Consider the following 17115-nt stretch of genomic DNA (forward strand, 5'->3'; position numbering starts at 1 on the left):
TGAGCATATGATGCTACATACTTGAGCTTACTTTCAAAAGAGCTTTAAAAGCAGCACAATGCAAGTCTGGCTAAGGAGATAAGCAAATATTGTGTATACAGTAACTGTGGGTCACCACACCCTTTTGGTACACATACCCAACTGTCCAGACCCAACATATGTCAAACAGAACATTAATTACCCTTATGAACAGCCACAAGCATACTCGATGCTAAGGTGCAACTGAAAAGGGTCATCTTAGCAAATTATTAAAAAACACTATGGTGAATAAGCAACACAACAATCATCTACAAAAGTAGCTGCGGGCTACCAGACACAACTCTCAGAGTAAAAATGTCACTATCTCCCAAATGTATAGCTTCACTTAACTTTCATAAATGCTAGGAATGTCTTTTACAGTACTTGTTCTTACCGAACAGACAACACTGTATAGATACTCATACCCATGCAGAATCCAAATGTTACATTTCCAAGATTCAGAAGCAGAATCATAAAGAGCATTCAGCTGTGATCTTCAAAAAACCATAACCTTTTGGGTATTCTTCCTCTCTCAGTTAAGTGCAAGTTTCAGTCAACTCCTTTCCCCAAGTGACCACTTTTTCTATCAAAGCTCATTTAGGATTTGCAAATGTTGCTTGACTGGCAGCTGTAGCCAGCGAGCAAGCACAGAAGGAACTGCAGGCAAGCCAGTTCTAGCATCCTCTTGACATGTCACCATCCCGAGTGAAGGGGACCATATGTTGAAAGAAGTCAACATCCCTACACTTAGCTGCCCATACCTTCCAAAATATAACAGGAATAGAATTTCTTGTCCCATCTCTCTTCTCCCTCCCCTCCTCTTGAATTATTAGCTGGATTATTGAATTATTAGTCTTGAACCATGGTTGTCAAGTCATTTTACTGAAACTACCCATTTGTCTAACTGTAGGAAGTCATGATCATTATTGATTTGGGCTGAACTCAGAAATGTGAGTAGTAACTATAACTCTTCTTTTGATGGAAGTTCTTGGTTACAATTAGTAGGCATTCTTTAATAGCGTAAACTAGTTACATGGCACTTCCAGAGAACATTCACTGGCAATCCTGTAAAATCTCACTCAATTTCACTCATACTTCTCTGTTAGGAATGAAGGAGGCAAAGGATAAAAGTTAAAGACTTTCTAAAGGGTGCACTTTCTCATTGCAACAAAAGTATACTTATATTCACAAAAGGGTTCCACACGAGCAGCAGAGGCTAACAACTCTGTACCTCATTCTGTTAAGATAAGCATTTCACTGACCAGAAGTATTGATTTAGTTGAAATATAAGATCTCCTCTCTTGTTTTTTGCAAGTGCTATGGTAAGTGCAGGAGGAAGAAAAAGGCACCTCTAAACTTTTTTTTTTAAGGGAGAGTCAGAAAAAAACATTTTCTTACAGAGTCTGCATGACTAAGCAGATCACCCATTTCCTCAGTGTTCTCTACTCATTATCTGTGTCTTATTTCTCTCAAGTAGTTAGTTATTGTCATTACAGAATAAACAAATTCAGATCACGTAATAAAGACCTTAGCCACTCACATTCCTTGGAATAACAGGATATGAAATTACAGTGGACAGAAACTGAAAAATGCTGGCTAGGGTAAGTCTTACTATGCGTTATCCAGAAATAAGAGCTTCCTCCCCCCAAAAAACCCAGCTTCCCCAGGAAATTCTCCTCCAGAGATAACAGGATCACATCCCAGGATTGAGAGAAAATCAGAAAAAAAAATATCTTCTGGGATAACAGCTTTTCCCCAAATATCTCATCTCAAAAGCAGCTAACTTCAACCTCAAATTTTCTCTGTTCTATGCAAAAGTCATCCTGTTATCCAGTTTTCAAGGCAGTTATTTTACCATGTTTAGAGACTGTGGTACACTTCATACACTAAATGTTGAAAGGCACTGATATCATCACCTTTCACTTTTGGTCCTGTTCCCTCAATTTGTTGACACCTGTGGACAAGAAACTTAAAACTCAACTGAGGACACCACTCCTACAACAACTTCTTGTTGTAAGAAAATATTCTTTGCCCTTGCTATCTCCCACACCCCAACATCCCTGCAAAAACAATCTGACTTTTCTTATTTCCTATGCCCGGAAGCTTGTGTTTGGTCACTGAGGTACAGTCCATAACCCTGGGACTTTTTTTAAGGAAGAAATATATAACTCTTGCAGTACTTCTGGAAAGGAGAATCCACAGTCAACTGCCTTTACACACAAGTAGCAATGCTGCAAAAGTAATCTAAACCTCCAGACAGTTACGTTACACTACAAATGCTGTTTCTTTCCCTTTCATCAGCCAGTGAAGCAAATAATAAGTGCAAAGACTAAACACAGTGATAAACAGAAGATGGCAGCCAAAACATAATGCTAATCCCACCAATTAGAGAGACAGTGACATGCTCTGACATTGACAGACAGCTTTCAGATTTCATAGGCACCAGAAGGGTAATAAAGATTTGGCCTTGATTAAATTACCCATTTTCCCTCTTGCTGATTGCAGCTTCTCAGGCCTCAGACACACTCCCTGCAGCAGCTGCTCTTTCCTGCTAGCACACCACTCCTGTATCGTGCCAGCATGACTATCTGCATGGCTGGACAGCAAACTGATTCAGCTGAAAAACCACCTGGAAGCAAAACTCAGTTCCCAAATGCAATTTACTACAGAGTTGCATGAACAGCTGTGCCAGGCAGAAAGCAAAAAACAGTCAGAGGGTGGGAACGTGCAGCCCTGGGTATGACCCAACAAAGCTGGCATTGCTGTCCACAGGGTCATGGTCTTAGCAGCCAGAACGCTGCTCCAGTACAGGGATGGACTGCGCTTTGATTTGAGGAAGTGAGATGGTCCTTCTGACAACGCTTCCTTACCTTCGTTACAAACACCAGTCAAAAGGATGGTGCACGTATCAGAGGTGAGACATGAACATTCTCATACTTAATCCTCTCAATTGTCCCTTTAAATAGTCATGGCATCACTATGTGGTTTGTGTGGAAAGGTATCTATTTCTGAAGTTCATTTTGTTGTTCTGTGTGTTTGGTTGTTTTTTTTTTTTAATTGAAAAATCAATACAATTGCCACACAAAGGGCAGAAGTACCATAAATCACATCATGCAGTTAGATACCCTTGATGTGTGCATCTTTCTCCCCATAGTGAATACTTTCAAACTACCCAGAGCTCAAAGCAAAATACTAATAGACCACCTCATGCAAGTTCTTAACATTTAACATATTTAAAGATAGCCTCTATGAACAGGTCCTTGCAATTATATGTGGGTACTAGCATTAAAGGGGCAAAGAAAGGATAAGGTTGTTTTCTGGGGAGCAGGGAGATAAGCTGCCTTGACCTAGAGAAACTGGTAACTAGCACTGACAGAAATCTGTCCAGGTCAGGGCAGGTCCTCTCCTAAATGCACTCAAGCAGGACACATGAAACAAATACCTCTGTGTGGTGACAAAGGAAAGTGATGCAATCTGCACCATGAGAACAAACGCGCAATTTCTTTAACCTCATGAAGAGGAATACGCTGTGGCCATGATGCCCTTGACTGAGATCAAGGGCTAATTTTCAGTACCTGAATAAAAGAAAAATCACTACCTTTAGCCCTCTACCTTCTGTGTTTTCATGTTGTGTCTTAGTATATCAGGGATAAGTAGATATTCCTGGGCTGTCCTAGAACACAGACTTTTCCCCAAGATCTTCAGGGACTCAATATTTTTTTTTTTTCTCAGAAACCTTTGCTTTGCTCCCAATCTACACTCTACTTTGCTGCCTGCTTAAAAAGCACAGCTGCTGGCATGCACTGCGTTCTCCACTTGAGGAATAACCCTCCCACAATAGCAGGGCCCCCCAGCCCATCCTATGCAACCAAAGGCCACTGTGGAGTTTTACCCATAAACACATACTGGTATACATAGTCTCTCATGCATGTTCCCTGCTTGCTTTGTGCTCCTTTCACTTAACACCTGAACTTCACCCAAACTGCTCAAGGGGTCGCAACCATCTTTGTCACGAAGACCTAAAAGTCTTCTCTCATCCCTTCTCCTGCTAGGAATGAAGTTGCCACTCCAGAAACTGCTACTCTTGGATTCCATTTTCTGACCCAGGTACAGGTAACCCTTTCCACATTTTACTACCTCATACTAAATAATATCACTGACAAGTGAAGATACGGGTGAGGAAAGAAGAGACAGGTCCCCTCAGCAGCCCTGAGAAAGACACCTGGCTAGTATAGGATGTAGGAGGAGTTTCAGCATATTAGGACAAAATAAAGTAGAAAAAAAAAACTGGAACGCTTATCTCCTGAGTTCTACAATCCTTCGCCCACCCCCAAAATCTCACCCAGATTTCTGGACAATTAAGTCTGTCCCCGCTCAATCTTCCCTGCCATAAATAAGGAGAGAGGTGGAGTTAGCTGATAATGCTCATGGGGAACAACAGCATGAAACTGATGGGATTTCACAGAGGAACAGCCAAAAATTCTTTGCTTCCCCTCTGGCTCCGTCCTTTTTTATTGTGCTTTTTTATTTTCTAAAGCAGTAAACACAAATCACAAAGCCACCCATGAAGAAAACAAAAAGTAGAATCTGTAAGAGTCCAAAAAGCCCATTAAAGGATAGGCTTGAGTTTCATTTGGCTAGCATATAACAAATACAACCTAGCTAACCCAAAACCTAAAAGACAGTAAACAATGGAGATAGCATTATTATTTTTATTCAAGGAAAAGGCATCAGAAATTTCAAATTTCATATCAATTTTCTGCAAGGTGAAGGTGAGGAGGTTTGGTTTTTTTTTTTTTTTTTTTCAACTTAATAAAAAATACAAGTTGAAGTTTAAAAGGAAGATTAATTATTTCTGGAAATCTAGAAAGAACACCTGTATTCAGAGTGTGGGGGGGTTTGTACCAGTTTGGAGTTTCCTTAAGGAAAGCAGGAAAAAATGTCAACTAAATTGCAGCTCCTTCATTTTCATCTCTCCCTCTACTCCAGTTCCTGCGGTGCAATTTTTCCATAATAACAACAACAGTTGTAGTTAAAGTAGCAAGGCTTGAAAAACTAGAGAATTCCATTAAAAGTATATGACAATATACTTTAAGGAAAACCATACTCCAGGATATTTAAAAACTAAGAGAGACCAGCAACAGATTTAGAAATAGAAGGATCATTACTTTCAGACTCATTCTAGTTCACAATGATTACCTTTAAGTGAAAAAAAAAAAAAAGAAAGAAGCCTCAAGTTTGAGCTCTGTGTCCTCCCAAGTCCTGCCTGCTGTGAAGGCTGACAGCCCTCCAAGAATGGCATACAGAGCTCAGAAATCTTGCCTAGACTATAACTCATTGCTGCTGTGCCCTTGCCAATCATCAAAATCTCAGGGCTACACAATGAGTTGTATTAACTCTCCACAGCTTGTATCGAGGCATTAGACTCCAGGCCAGATGCAAGACTCCACCAGCCCTTCACTGATGCAACTGAATACGACTGCCACAGGCAAGGAGGAAAAACGCACATGTGGGGAAGGACTTTCTTACTTAAAACACTCCTAGAGCAGAAGCAACTGCAAAGAGAAGCTGGAAGATCAGTGTTTTTATTAAAAAAAGTAGAGAGTCATTGTAAGACTGCAAGTAAAGAAACTGTTCACTTATAACCACCTCTTTCTCTCTCTTCATTGCCTTCTCTTCGTCAGCAAAATGGATCAGACAAGATAACAGTAAGGAGAGCGATATCCCCTCCACAAGGTAAGGAAATTCGAAGATTAAAATATAAACAGCTTCCCTCAACAAAAGGATTTTATCTCTAAGTCTTCCTGCACAGGACAGCCCAAGAGCGCAAAGAAAAGAATACAAGACCTTACCTGTCTCGATGAAATAATAATATAAGCAACAGAGGGAGAAAGGTAGCACTTGGCTGGAAAATGCTCTGGGGAAGGAACTCCTTCCAACAGGACAGTCTCTCAGAGACAAGAAAGTCATTTGCTACAGCACTTGCCCTTCTCCAAAACCAGAAGTACTGAACATACAGATCATGTCTGATGCTTCGTGGAAACATCTTTTCTGCACAAGAGCTGTTCAGCGTATGCACCCATTTCCTACCGAAGATGAGGGAACACCTGGGGAAAAGGCCATCTAGCAGCAATCTGCCACAAGCAAAGCATCCAGCTCCTGCGGGCTGTATTTCCCATGGCCCCTCCTCTGTTCACATGACTGGGCATGCACTCGTCCTGTGATGGGGAAAAGATCGAGATGTCTGGAAAGGTGGCTACCAGGAGTAAGCTGCTCTCATAACCAGACTAGTTCCCATCACAGTCCCAGAAGGGTTTAGGAAAACATCCCAAACCAACTGTCCTGATGGGCCACTGAGAATCCACAAGCAATCAGTCATCTCCATAATGGCTAATGCAGGAGAGGACTCTTTATTCCTCCCCCCCAATACATCCCTCACCACTTCAGCAGATAGGAAACAAAAGAAACCATTTCTTTTGGTGGACAAGAAACACACTGATTTCATATTGGCAGAGAAACACAAGACACTGCACCCTTATGCATTCACACTCAAAACTACCCCTGCCACCACAGACACATACAATTTCTTCCCCCAGTGAAAAAATAAATTTTACAGAATGTAATGACTTAGCCCCAACACTGACAATATAAAGTTTACCTCTCACTACTGCTAAGTAGACTTCTTAAAAGCACGTTATCAGATTTTTGAGGAAAAAAACTGGGGCAGATATTCCAGTTTGTTCAGGAAATGAAACAGCTATCCCTGTTCTTCCTCATACAGCCCCTCCCTTTCCTCATCTTCAAAAATGACGGTGCTTCCCAAAAAAAGAGGTCACAAATATTTGATTTCATCTAAGTACCTGGCTCATATGAGCATATTTATTCCCTTGACAGAAAATGTACACTACTTAACAGATTTAAAGGAGTGCTATAAATGAACAACTACAATAATCACATCATTTGACTAACTCCAGTTCAGGCAAGAAGAGAGACCTAGTCTGAACACGAACGGGCGAGATCTGTTTGGCATGTGCAAATACTCCTGTACTTGTATTGTGGCATGTACACTCACACATTTACATGTACAGTATACACATGCAAATATGGATCATGCATCTCTTTCAAATGATATTTCATCCTGACTTGATGACTTCAAGAGATGGAAACATTCTAATTTCCCTTAATAGTTACAAGGATCTTCCTAATGCCTTCAATGGTTAATCACATTCATTGTTAACAATCTGTGCCTTTTTCCTAATTTGAAATAATCTTTTTAACTTCCAGGCACTGGCCGCTATCCTATCTTTTTCCACTAAATTAAAGAGCCCTTTGGTACATAGCCTATTTTGCCCAAAGAAAATTGAAAGACTTAAATACCTCGTGATAAGCTAAACCAATTGAGCACTTTAAGAAGTTTTATAATGAGTGACTTAATCACCCAAGCAACATTTAATCCTACATCTTCGTTGCTTTTGAACATCTCTTTAAAAACACTAACATTAAACCTGGTCAAAATATTCCCCAACTGATTTCACCTCTCCGTCCTTATCCAGCATTACCTGTTATTGTGGATGTATATTAGAATTAAAAAAAATTGTTTATTTCAGTAGCCCTCATATCTACAGTGTTACTCTGAGGACTCACGTACTGCCACATACCTGCTCCACTCCTGCCATCCTTTCCATGGTCGCTGGTTTCTGGAAGCACACTTCTTTATTCTAGACCTACAGCCTTCAGTCTTTCCCACACCATGTGTAACTTTGTGCTCCAGCTCTCTAAAAACATATTTGGCCATATTAGACCCAGTTACCCAAACGATTCAGAGGACACCGTACAGCTGCAATTCTTTCTTCGTGCTTCAGCACTCAGTACAAACTTTACATAATCCACAAATTTTATTAGCTCTAACTTCATGTTTTCTTCCAGACCACTGACAAAAATACTACAAAGCCCCTGACTTACTATAAATCCCTGAAAAATCCTCCATTCATATTCTGTTTCCTATGTCTACTATTTTTAATCTAGGTTTTAACTCACTGACCATACATGAAACTATATCTGTTGAACAAGATTAATTTTTCAATACCACCCTCACTGATTATCATTAGAGGAGGCATGGGAATACAGTTATCATACAAATCCCATATGTAAGTATATGTTCAATACAAGAGCTTTAATTACAACTCTTTGATCTTCCAGAGCACTGGCACTCACCAGCCACATAGTGGTTTCCTTTCACTTCACTAACTTGGAGTAAATCCCACCACCAGTCCTCCTCAATCAATTCTTTCTTGAGTAACATCTTGTTTTCCAAGTTGACTCAGCAGGCTGTGTGAGCAGCTCCACCCCACAATCCCTTTCCAGGCTTTCTCAGGTTTTGTTTGGTTTGGGGTTTGGTTGGTTGTTGTTATATCAGCCTCTGGGTGCAACAAACAGCTAGAGCAATTCACATGAAACCAATACACTTTAACAACCTATTTATTCCAGATTCAACAACTCCAAATATAATAACCTACCCTAAACTGATGCTGATACCCTGGATAAAACCTGAGTTTCTCAGAGACTGGGAAAAATCTGCAATGAATTATCGTGCCTCTAAAACATAATTTCCACGGTTCTGATAGACTAGAAAAGCTTTCTTCACAAGTAAAAATTTCATGTAAAAATTTTCATTGTCAAGGGAAGAAGGTACAAGTCAAGATTACGTTACCTCCATCATGTTTCAATTATTTCCCATACTGTGCTTGCCCTACAAACTCTTTGTACCTGATCAGCCACATTGGCTGGATAACAGAAAGGTTCTGCACTTTCTGTTGATCAATTCTGCTCTTGTATATCTCCAGCTCTTTGTTAATTAGATCAAGCTAGCTTTCCACAGAGAATGCCAGAGCAATGTTATCTGCCTGTAATCTGCCAAATCACTGCAAAACCTCTTTCATTGCTTTTATAAGTTTAGTGCCTCTCTTAAGGCTCTCACATAAAGTGTGTTGGTTTGCATGTTAGGCCTCGATCAAAGTCCTTGTGTTCAGTGTAAGTTTTGTTGTATTTGTAACACAAGAAAGCATGTGGGTATATTGAGCTTTTGAAACTGATTTTCTACTTATCTGCCAGCAAAAGTCCACCAGAGTAGAACCAATTTCAATGGCAGAAGAGAGGTTCTGTTAATATGCTTAATTCTTGGCTAGAAATTTCAGTTATAGCAGTAGAAAGTGTTTTGTGCCACTGTATTTCATCTAAGGCTTCTACCAATATAACTGCATGTGCATATGTGGAGGGGAAGGAGGACAGTCACATCAAGTCACACCGGCGATAAGCTTGCTCATCTTATCAACTCCTTTTCGAACAGGTTTTCAATAAGCTAATGGTAACGGCACTTCACAGCTCAAAAACTCCTCCTAGGATTTAGGACAGTAGCAGAGGGCACTGTTCATAAGGTTTGAATGCTGTACTCCGTGTTTATGCTACAAGTCACACCAATGGCATCCAGCAGATTTCTTCATCCTCATTTTGAAGCAACCGGCGAAAAAAATCTTCCCCCTAAGATTTCTGCATCCTTGAATGATATCTTCACTCATTAAGTTATTCATCACTTTTCTCAAGCACAGAATTAATACCTCCTCTAGACAGGTGCATACCAGCATTTACATCTTTTCCAATGTTTAAATAATCCGCTGTCACTAACACTTAAGTTACTGCATTCTTCTTTTCTTTGTTTCTGTATTCAAACTTGCAGATACACCTGCAGGATAGCAACTTTGGGACATGCTGCCAGGCCACAAGAGTGCTTCGAATCACTGTTCCTATTTGCACATTCTATAGCACTTAAAAATGCTGCTATTGAAGTGATGCAATACTCCTCACCCTTTCAAGTAAGTTCTAGTTACCTTCAAAATGCCACAAGATTTTTGGAGGTGTCAGACTGACCCCAACTCCAGCATTACCACTGAGCAAGAACAAGATTTAAATTATCACAGATGCTCTGAGATTACAATAGCACTGAATCAGTCTCACTTTCAGGACTAAATTGACATTCTGCTATTTCACTTCAGACATAAAATTGTGTCAAGAATTTCTAAAAGCCTATTTTCTATACTTCAAGATATTTTTCAAAGCAACAATTCTTGATAAGTTTTACATCTGCATGGCTGAAAGTAATATATGCTTTTTCACCCTTTTTTTTTTTTTTTTTCCAAAACCTGTTTCAACTTCAGATGTACTAATTTTGATAGAAAGTACATGCAATTAGCATTTGCTGGTTACCACATATGAAATATTGATCGGTAACTTCTTTAGTATTACTCAGAATGAGAACTCACCAGTTAGCAAGTTTAAGAGAATGACGACTTAAAAAGGGAAATAAACAAAACACTAACACCATATTCTCAGAAGTCCAAATAGCATCTAAAGGTGCCTGTTCAACAATATTTCGGCTCTCATGGCGTTTCCATCTTCCTTCTCACAGTATGTAATATCACTTGACTTCATCACTTAATTCTGCCCCTTTCTCAAACAACAAATGGTGTTATTTATCATGCCCCTTCATCTTTCAGATTCTGTTTCTTAATAAGCATAAAACCCTAGAAACTAAACTTAAGGTTTCTAGAAGTTAACAAGAAATTAAATTTTCATTCATTGTTTCAGGTTACCTAAATATCAGATTCTACACATGCTCTTCTCCAAGTCCAAATCTAAATACTGATTTCTACGTCTTCTCTGTTGGTGCAAGTACTTAATAAACACCGATTTGGGGCGCAGGGGGAGACCACGGCCTTATGTAAATTCTCGTCTTCTTATATAGCTAAAAATGTTGCTTAAACACAACCAATTCCTGTCTTGCAATGCGCATTCTCTGAAGCAAAGCCAGCTGTAATTAACTCAATATACTTGACAATTGGCAAAATATTATATAGAGATTAAAAGAAAGCATCTCAAAATTATATCTGTACCAAGTATCCAGGAATATCAAATGGTATTTAACCTCTGCAGAAACTAATTTCTCAAGATTTAAGGTTAAAATAAGAAACTTTGTTGGCAGAGAGCATTTATCCTAAAAGGTATTCTCTCCCAAAAATTTCCAAGCACCTGAAGGAAACAAGTTCAAAGAAATTACACTAACATAATTGCACTGCAACTAACTGCATTCTTAAAAATAATGCATCTAAATGTTTCATTTAACTCACACCCATAAACAACACTATTTGAAAACATACTTCCTACGTTATTACATTCTGGATTTTAATTTGATCAAATGGGATTCAACTCAATCCTCATGGGAAAAATCTCACTCCACTGCCACTCCCTTCCTAGCCTAGTAACCTGATACATCTCAAAGCGATATTTGACACAATGTAATTTTGAGAAACAAAGTCAAGGCAAAGCAACTGGCAGGCCTGCTGGCAGGGAGGCACAACCAGCCGGGGTATGTTAGGAGAGGCCAGGTAGTCAACAGTTACCACTAGCGACAACTAGAATGCGTGGGAAACGGTGGGAAGACTACCTTTCAGTTCTGCAGGTGGTGTGATGTGATGCACGTGTGTATACGTACGCACACGTATGTATACACACATACACATTAACGAGATGCAATGCATGGCAGGAGGATGAGAGACAACAGTTGCTTGGCTGCGTATCCAGATACATACGTGCACCTCCATGTACAGGTACACACAACCACAAAACGTAACACATGGTGGACAGCAGGCTAAAGGTGAGTCAGCAGTGCGCCCTGGCAGTGATGCAAGCTAAGGGCACACGGGGCTGGATCAGCAGGAGCACAGCCCGCTGACCGAGGGAAGTGATCACTCCCTTTCACTTGGCACTTTTCAGACCCAACTGAAACACCATGTGCAGTTTTGGACAGCCTCAGTACAAGAAAGACACAGATAAACCAGAGTGATTTTGGTGGAGGGCTGCCAAGGTGCTCAGGGGAATAGAGCACTTGCTGTGTGAAGAGAGGCTGCAAGAGATGAGGTTGTCCAGACTGGAGAAGAAAAGGCTTTGGGGAGCTGACAGCAGATCTCTCATACCTAGTTAACCTAGAGGTTATCAAGACAACAGATGGCTTTGCACAGGCTCTGCACAGAGGTGTGCAGCAGGAAGACACGAGACAAACTGCAACAGCGAAGGTTGTGACCTGACATAAAGAAAAGTTTTTTCCCCTGTGACGACAGTCAAGCACTGGAACAGGGATGCAGAGACTGATGAATCTTTATCTTTGGTGGGTTTAAGACCTGAATGAACAAAGGCCTGGTCTGAAATTAGCGTTGAACCCACTTGAGCAGCAGGTCAGACTAGACACCTCCTGAGGTACTTTACAACCTGAATTATTCTATGACATCAACTTGGATCCCAGAAAACATTATAATGGCCTGTTGCAATTTTCTATGCCAGATAATACCTTTCAAATCTCCACTAAAATGCAACCACTATTGAGGTAAGACAGAAAACATGTTGCTCAGTTCTTCTCCTTAAAAGATTGCATGATGTTCCCATCCAAGATTTGCAATACTGTCAGATATCTTGAAATTCCAATCTTGGTATTTTAGGGATGCAGAAGTTACCAGTTACCCAAGTGCAGTACAAGTGGAACACAGTGGCTAAACATCCAGCTTTTTTGGGGGAGGAGAAGGTGGTATTCAGTCTGAGGCAGTGTCAACCCAGAAAACATCACACATCCACAGCAGCTCTCCCTTAAAGCAGCAACTGCATTTTTCTTGGAAATGTCACATTCAGCACCTACTGTTAATGAACAACCCCTATATTCTGATAACGTCATGGGATAAGTAGGTGCACTGATCACTGTATATTCAGGATGTATAGCTTCCCACCTGGGGAAAGAAGCCTCATTTAGCACACCAAGGCCTGGTCAGAGCTCCCATCAGAAGCACCTGCATTGGTCTAAGCAGGCTGTCGTGTTTCCACCCTTCTGCTGAGTGCTACTGCCCCTAGAGAAGAACTACCAAAACAAAGCTTGTTTATTCTAAACTAATTGTTTTGCATTGAAGCAGAGCAGTGCTCACAAGATCCATTACTCTAAGTCAGGGAGGGGAGTTACCACCTTCAACCAGGCAGCAGGAACATCTTAAACCAATACAGAGGTTTATATAGCGATTTCCTATGGGCCAAGTGGTTATTCACTAGGCACAATGCTCAGATAACCATACAAAGAATACCCAACAAAGAAAATCCAGCATTAAGAAAGTTAAGAAGACAAGCAAGTGTGATCATTAGCATCTTATTAACATAAAAATGGACAAAAAGAGCTCCATTTTTTCCTTTTAAAGATTTTGGGGGGGCAATAAAAATTCACCACCTGCATATAGACTAAAGTGATGTACTAAGAACTTCTTTAAAGCACCAGTTTTCTACAAATCCATAAAGGGGCAGGAGGGGAAATCAATGGAGTTTTTGAGTGCCTCTCAGACATGAGCACTGAAATGTCCAGTCATCAATGTAACAACCAGCAAAAGTAACCCATAAACTATTCCATGGATGGAGCAAGTCAGAAAGTGGTGAGACAGGATCAAATGAGAAGAGCTAACAGCTCAACGCACCAAGGCTTCTCCCCCCAAAGCTCACCAACAAGTCCCAAAACCACTAAATTATTACAGTGCGTGTCTGTTTACTAGTCCTACAGATCCCTGCTGTTCAGTCACAGCAGGAGCGTGACAACCACTGTACCCAGGCACAGCCGGACTCTGTCATGCCCCTCCGGCTCAGCACCTTCCTTCCAGCACCGGCCGACACCCGAGGAGCCACGACACCCCACCGGAGGCAGGTGCAGCCCCCGCAGGCGGACCGCTCACTCTCCCGCCCCCCCATCATCTGAAACCCACTTAGGCCCCGAAACGCGGTGGGGTGCTGAGGGAGGCGAGCCGCGCTGCCCGGCCGGCCCCGAAGCCGGGGCTCGGCGCTCCCTGGCCCGGCCGCCCCCCTCCCGCGGCAGCCGGCAGAGCCCGGGCAGCGGGTTCAGGCTCAACCCCGGGCCCTGCCCGGCGGCCGCGTAGCCCCCGGCTCCCACACACCGCCGCACCGGCGGCGGCGGCGGGACCCACCCCCCCCCGCCCCGTTGCCCCGGCCCCCTCAGACCGGGTGGCTGTCTCCCCAGCCGCCCCCGCTCCGCCCCACCCGGGCCCAGCAGTCGTTGTCCCGCCGCCCCCACTCCACCCCACCCCCCCGCCCCCCCAACCCGAGCGTCCGCTCGCCCCTCGCCCCGGCTGTCGCCCCACGCCGCTCCCCACACACCCCCGGCGGGGCGGGGCGGGGCGGGCGGCCGCGGGCCTCCGCCGGCGCGCCCCTTCCCGGCCCGCTCCCATTGTGGCGGCGGCCCCCTCCGCCCCCGCCGCGCCGCGCCCGCTGAGCCCTCACCTCGGCGGGGGGCGGGGGGGCTGCGGGCCGCGGCGGGCCCCGGGAGCTGGCGCGCGCCCGCCCGCCCGCCCGCCTCCGTCCCGGCCTCGGCGCTCAGCCGCCGCTCGGGGGCCGCATCACCCAGCGTCCGGCCCCCCCCCCCCCCACCACCCCCCGCCGGAGCAGCCGCAGGATCCCCCGGGCAGCAACAGGCGCCTCCGCCACAAAGGTTCCGCAGGGCGGAAGAAAGGTTCCCCCCCGGCCCCCGAGGGCGGGAGCGGCGCGGCCCGGCGCTGAGGGAGCCCCGCAGGACCCGCCCCAGCCCCATCCGCCGCCCGGGCAGGCCCGGGAGCGGGGCCGGGAGCCAGGAAGGGCGGGAGCCGCGGCTGCTTTTGCCGCTGCCATCGGCTGCGAGGAGGGTTGCTGCACAGAGCGTGGGGATAGCAACGCCCGGCCGCCACCCCCTCCCCCCCCCCCCCCGAGGGGCTGTTAATTAGCCACAGGGTCCCGTGGTAATTAAGGTTGATGGGCCTCAGGGGGTCCCTACTCCAGCCTCGCCCTCAAGAGAAGGGACAATACCCAGCTCAACTCCGGGCTTTATCCTGTCAGGTCTTAAAACACCCTCCACGTACGAAACTCCATCAGGCTCTGAGCCCCCGTTCTGGCACTAGGCTTCCTCACAGGAGAGAATTTTTCCCTCCTATCCAGTCCGATACATAATGCATTTATGTTTACAACCACTGTTTCTCCTCCTGTCACAGATCTGACTCTGCCACCCTGATACCCTGCTCACCCCCCAAGGTACTGGGAATCATCCCCAAATCCACCCAAACCCTTCTACAGCTCAATCCACCCACTTTTCTCAGCCCGTTATACCCCAACCCTCTCACAGCCTCCACAGGACTTGCGTAAATTCACCTCTCTCACACATTGGGGAGGGGGCCTGAAACCACACGAGGCGTTTCAGATGTGACCTAATGAGTGCTGAGTAAAAGGGGAGCTCACTGCTCACCCCCGCCAGCTGGCCACGGTCCCACCGGCAGACACAGCCCAGCGTGCCCATAGCCTTCATCTCCGTCAGGACACACCACCAACAACATGCTGCTCACCCTGTACTAGAGCAGGAGCCTGGTGTTTCCTTTTGTTAAAGGGAAGAAAAGGAACAAGACCAGCAGAGAAAGTGCCTGCCTGGTTCCCCAAATAACCAGAGCATGAAGGGAAAAAAAAAAAAAAAAAAAAAAATCAAAGTGAGAGATTGGTATTTGACTCTGGATATGTAGTGGCAACCTGAGTGCGGCCAGTGTAACTCAACCCTTAGTCCTTCAGGGGTCTCCTGGATTTCAGGGAAGCCAGAGCTGGTCCAGAATAAAAGGACCATAACACCTCAGAGCCATCCCCCAAACATTGTGCCCCTGGGGACTCTGCAAAGGCATGAAGAATCACAGAAAGCCTTCACCTTCCTCCCCTACCTAGACACATCCAAACCCTCCACGGGACTTCCTTCTGTCAAACCCAATGTGAAATTTCAAGCTTTTCTTCCCTGCCTCAGTCTGTCACATGCAGGAGACATTCAGAGAGAGAGATGACAGAAGAGGCCTCCAAGGCAGAGTGGAGCAAGTGCAAGTTAAAGCAGGCAGAAGAGCCCCCAGCAGAGCAGTGAGGAGTTCTTACTGGCTTTTATTCCACATTACAACATTAGGAAATATCACGCTTCAGGCATTTGCTTTGCAGCAACATTGACCAGCACAGTCCAGCTAAGGATGGCTGCTTCAAGGGCCACTCCTGGAGGCACTCCAGCAGGTAGCACCTTCTCCTTATTTCTATTAAGTTAACCAAGGCAGTTAAAACAGACCTAGAAAAATATTCTTGCCTTCTATAGACGTACAACCACTATCTTTCAAAGGCAATGAACCTTTGCGATCAGACATCTGTGTTCTGGTGGACGCATTGGTCTGGGTTTGGCAGAGGGGAACTGCCTGCGCAGTCCCACTGCAGTGTTTGTCCCATTCACACAGCTCCACATCACTCATGCTTTCTCAGCAGGTAGCTCAGTGCAGCCTCAGGACACCCACGTTTACCACACTGAAGCAGATGCCACCAGGAGCTCACACCACCAACATTCAGTCCTAGCAGCAAGTGTGAGTTATTACTGCTGGCTGGTGACACTGAGGCTGGAGTTACACCACCTAGATAGAACTGAGGTAGAAAGTCCAGGTGTTATTCCTGAAGGAAACATATGTACCCTCAAGTCCCGCCACACATGGCAGCTCTGGCTCCTTAAACAGGTACCAGCTGTCCTTTACCATCACTGAGGGAGATTAGGTTGAAGGAGTGATCCAGAGTAAGCAAATTTAAAAACAGTCTGAAATTTTCCAGGTGGGATCAGAGGTTCTCACTCAGCTTGAGTGGAGCAGCCATCCACATAGCTCTAAGACCCTTCAAAGCCTTTCATACATGCATCAAGCACCAACAGAAGTGCTATGCAAACTGACACATTTCCTTGGGCCAGTGGCTGATTGCTCACCACAGTGGTGTACCCTCTGTTCTTCCCTCACATCCTTTGACTCAAGTGAATGCTACTGGGCACCTGGAGCAGGCTTTGCTCCAAGCTGGGCAAGCACCCAAGTGTGGGGAAATTCCCTTACCTGGGTGCTGGGAAACACCAAAGCAAAGGGATGCGGAGCACTCCTCCTTTGACAGGCTCCTGCTCTAGCCTGCAGCAGTTACACCAGTCTCAGAGTTGACACAGAA

At 44.5% G+C, this 17115-nt stretch overlaps 1 protein-coding gene across 1 annotated transcript in view; it reads right to left on the reverse strand.

The window, feature by feature from the left end:
* Window positions 1–14487, reverse strand: part of RAD54L2 (RAD54 like 2) — a 68547-nt gene extending 54060 nt beyond the window's left edge. The window contains exon 1 of the mRNA XM_042799379.1: window positions 14386–14487. The gene's annotated coding sequence lies outside the window, so the exon portion shown is untranslated. The remainder of the gene's footprint in view (window positions 1–14385) is intronic.
* Window positions 14488–17115: the final 2628 nt, after the last annotated feature.

Source organism: Tyto alba, unplaced genomic scaffold (assembly GCF_018691265.1).
Source record: "Tyto alba isolate M040663 unplaced genomic scaffold, T.alba_DEE_v4.0 Super-Scaffold_3, whole genome shotgun sequence".
Classification (NCBI taxonomy): Eukaryota; Metazoa; Chordata; class Aves; order Strigiformes; family Tytonidae; genus Tyto; species Tyto alba.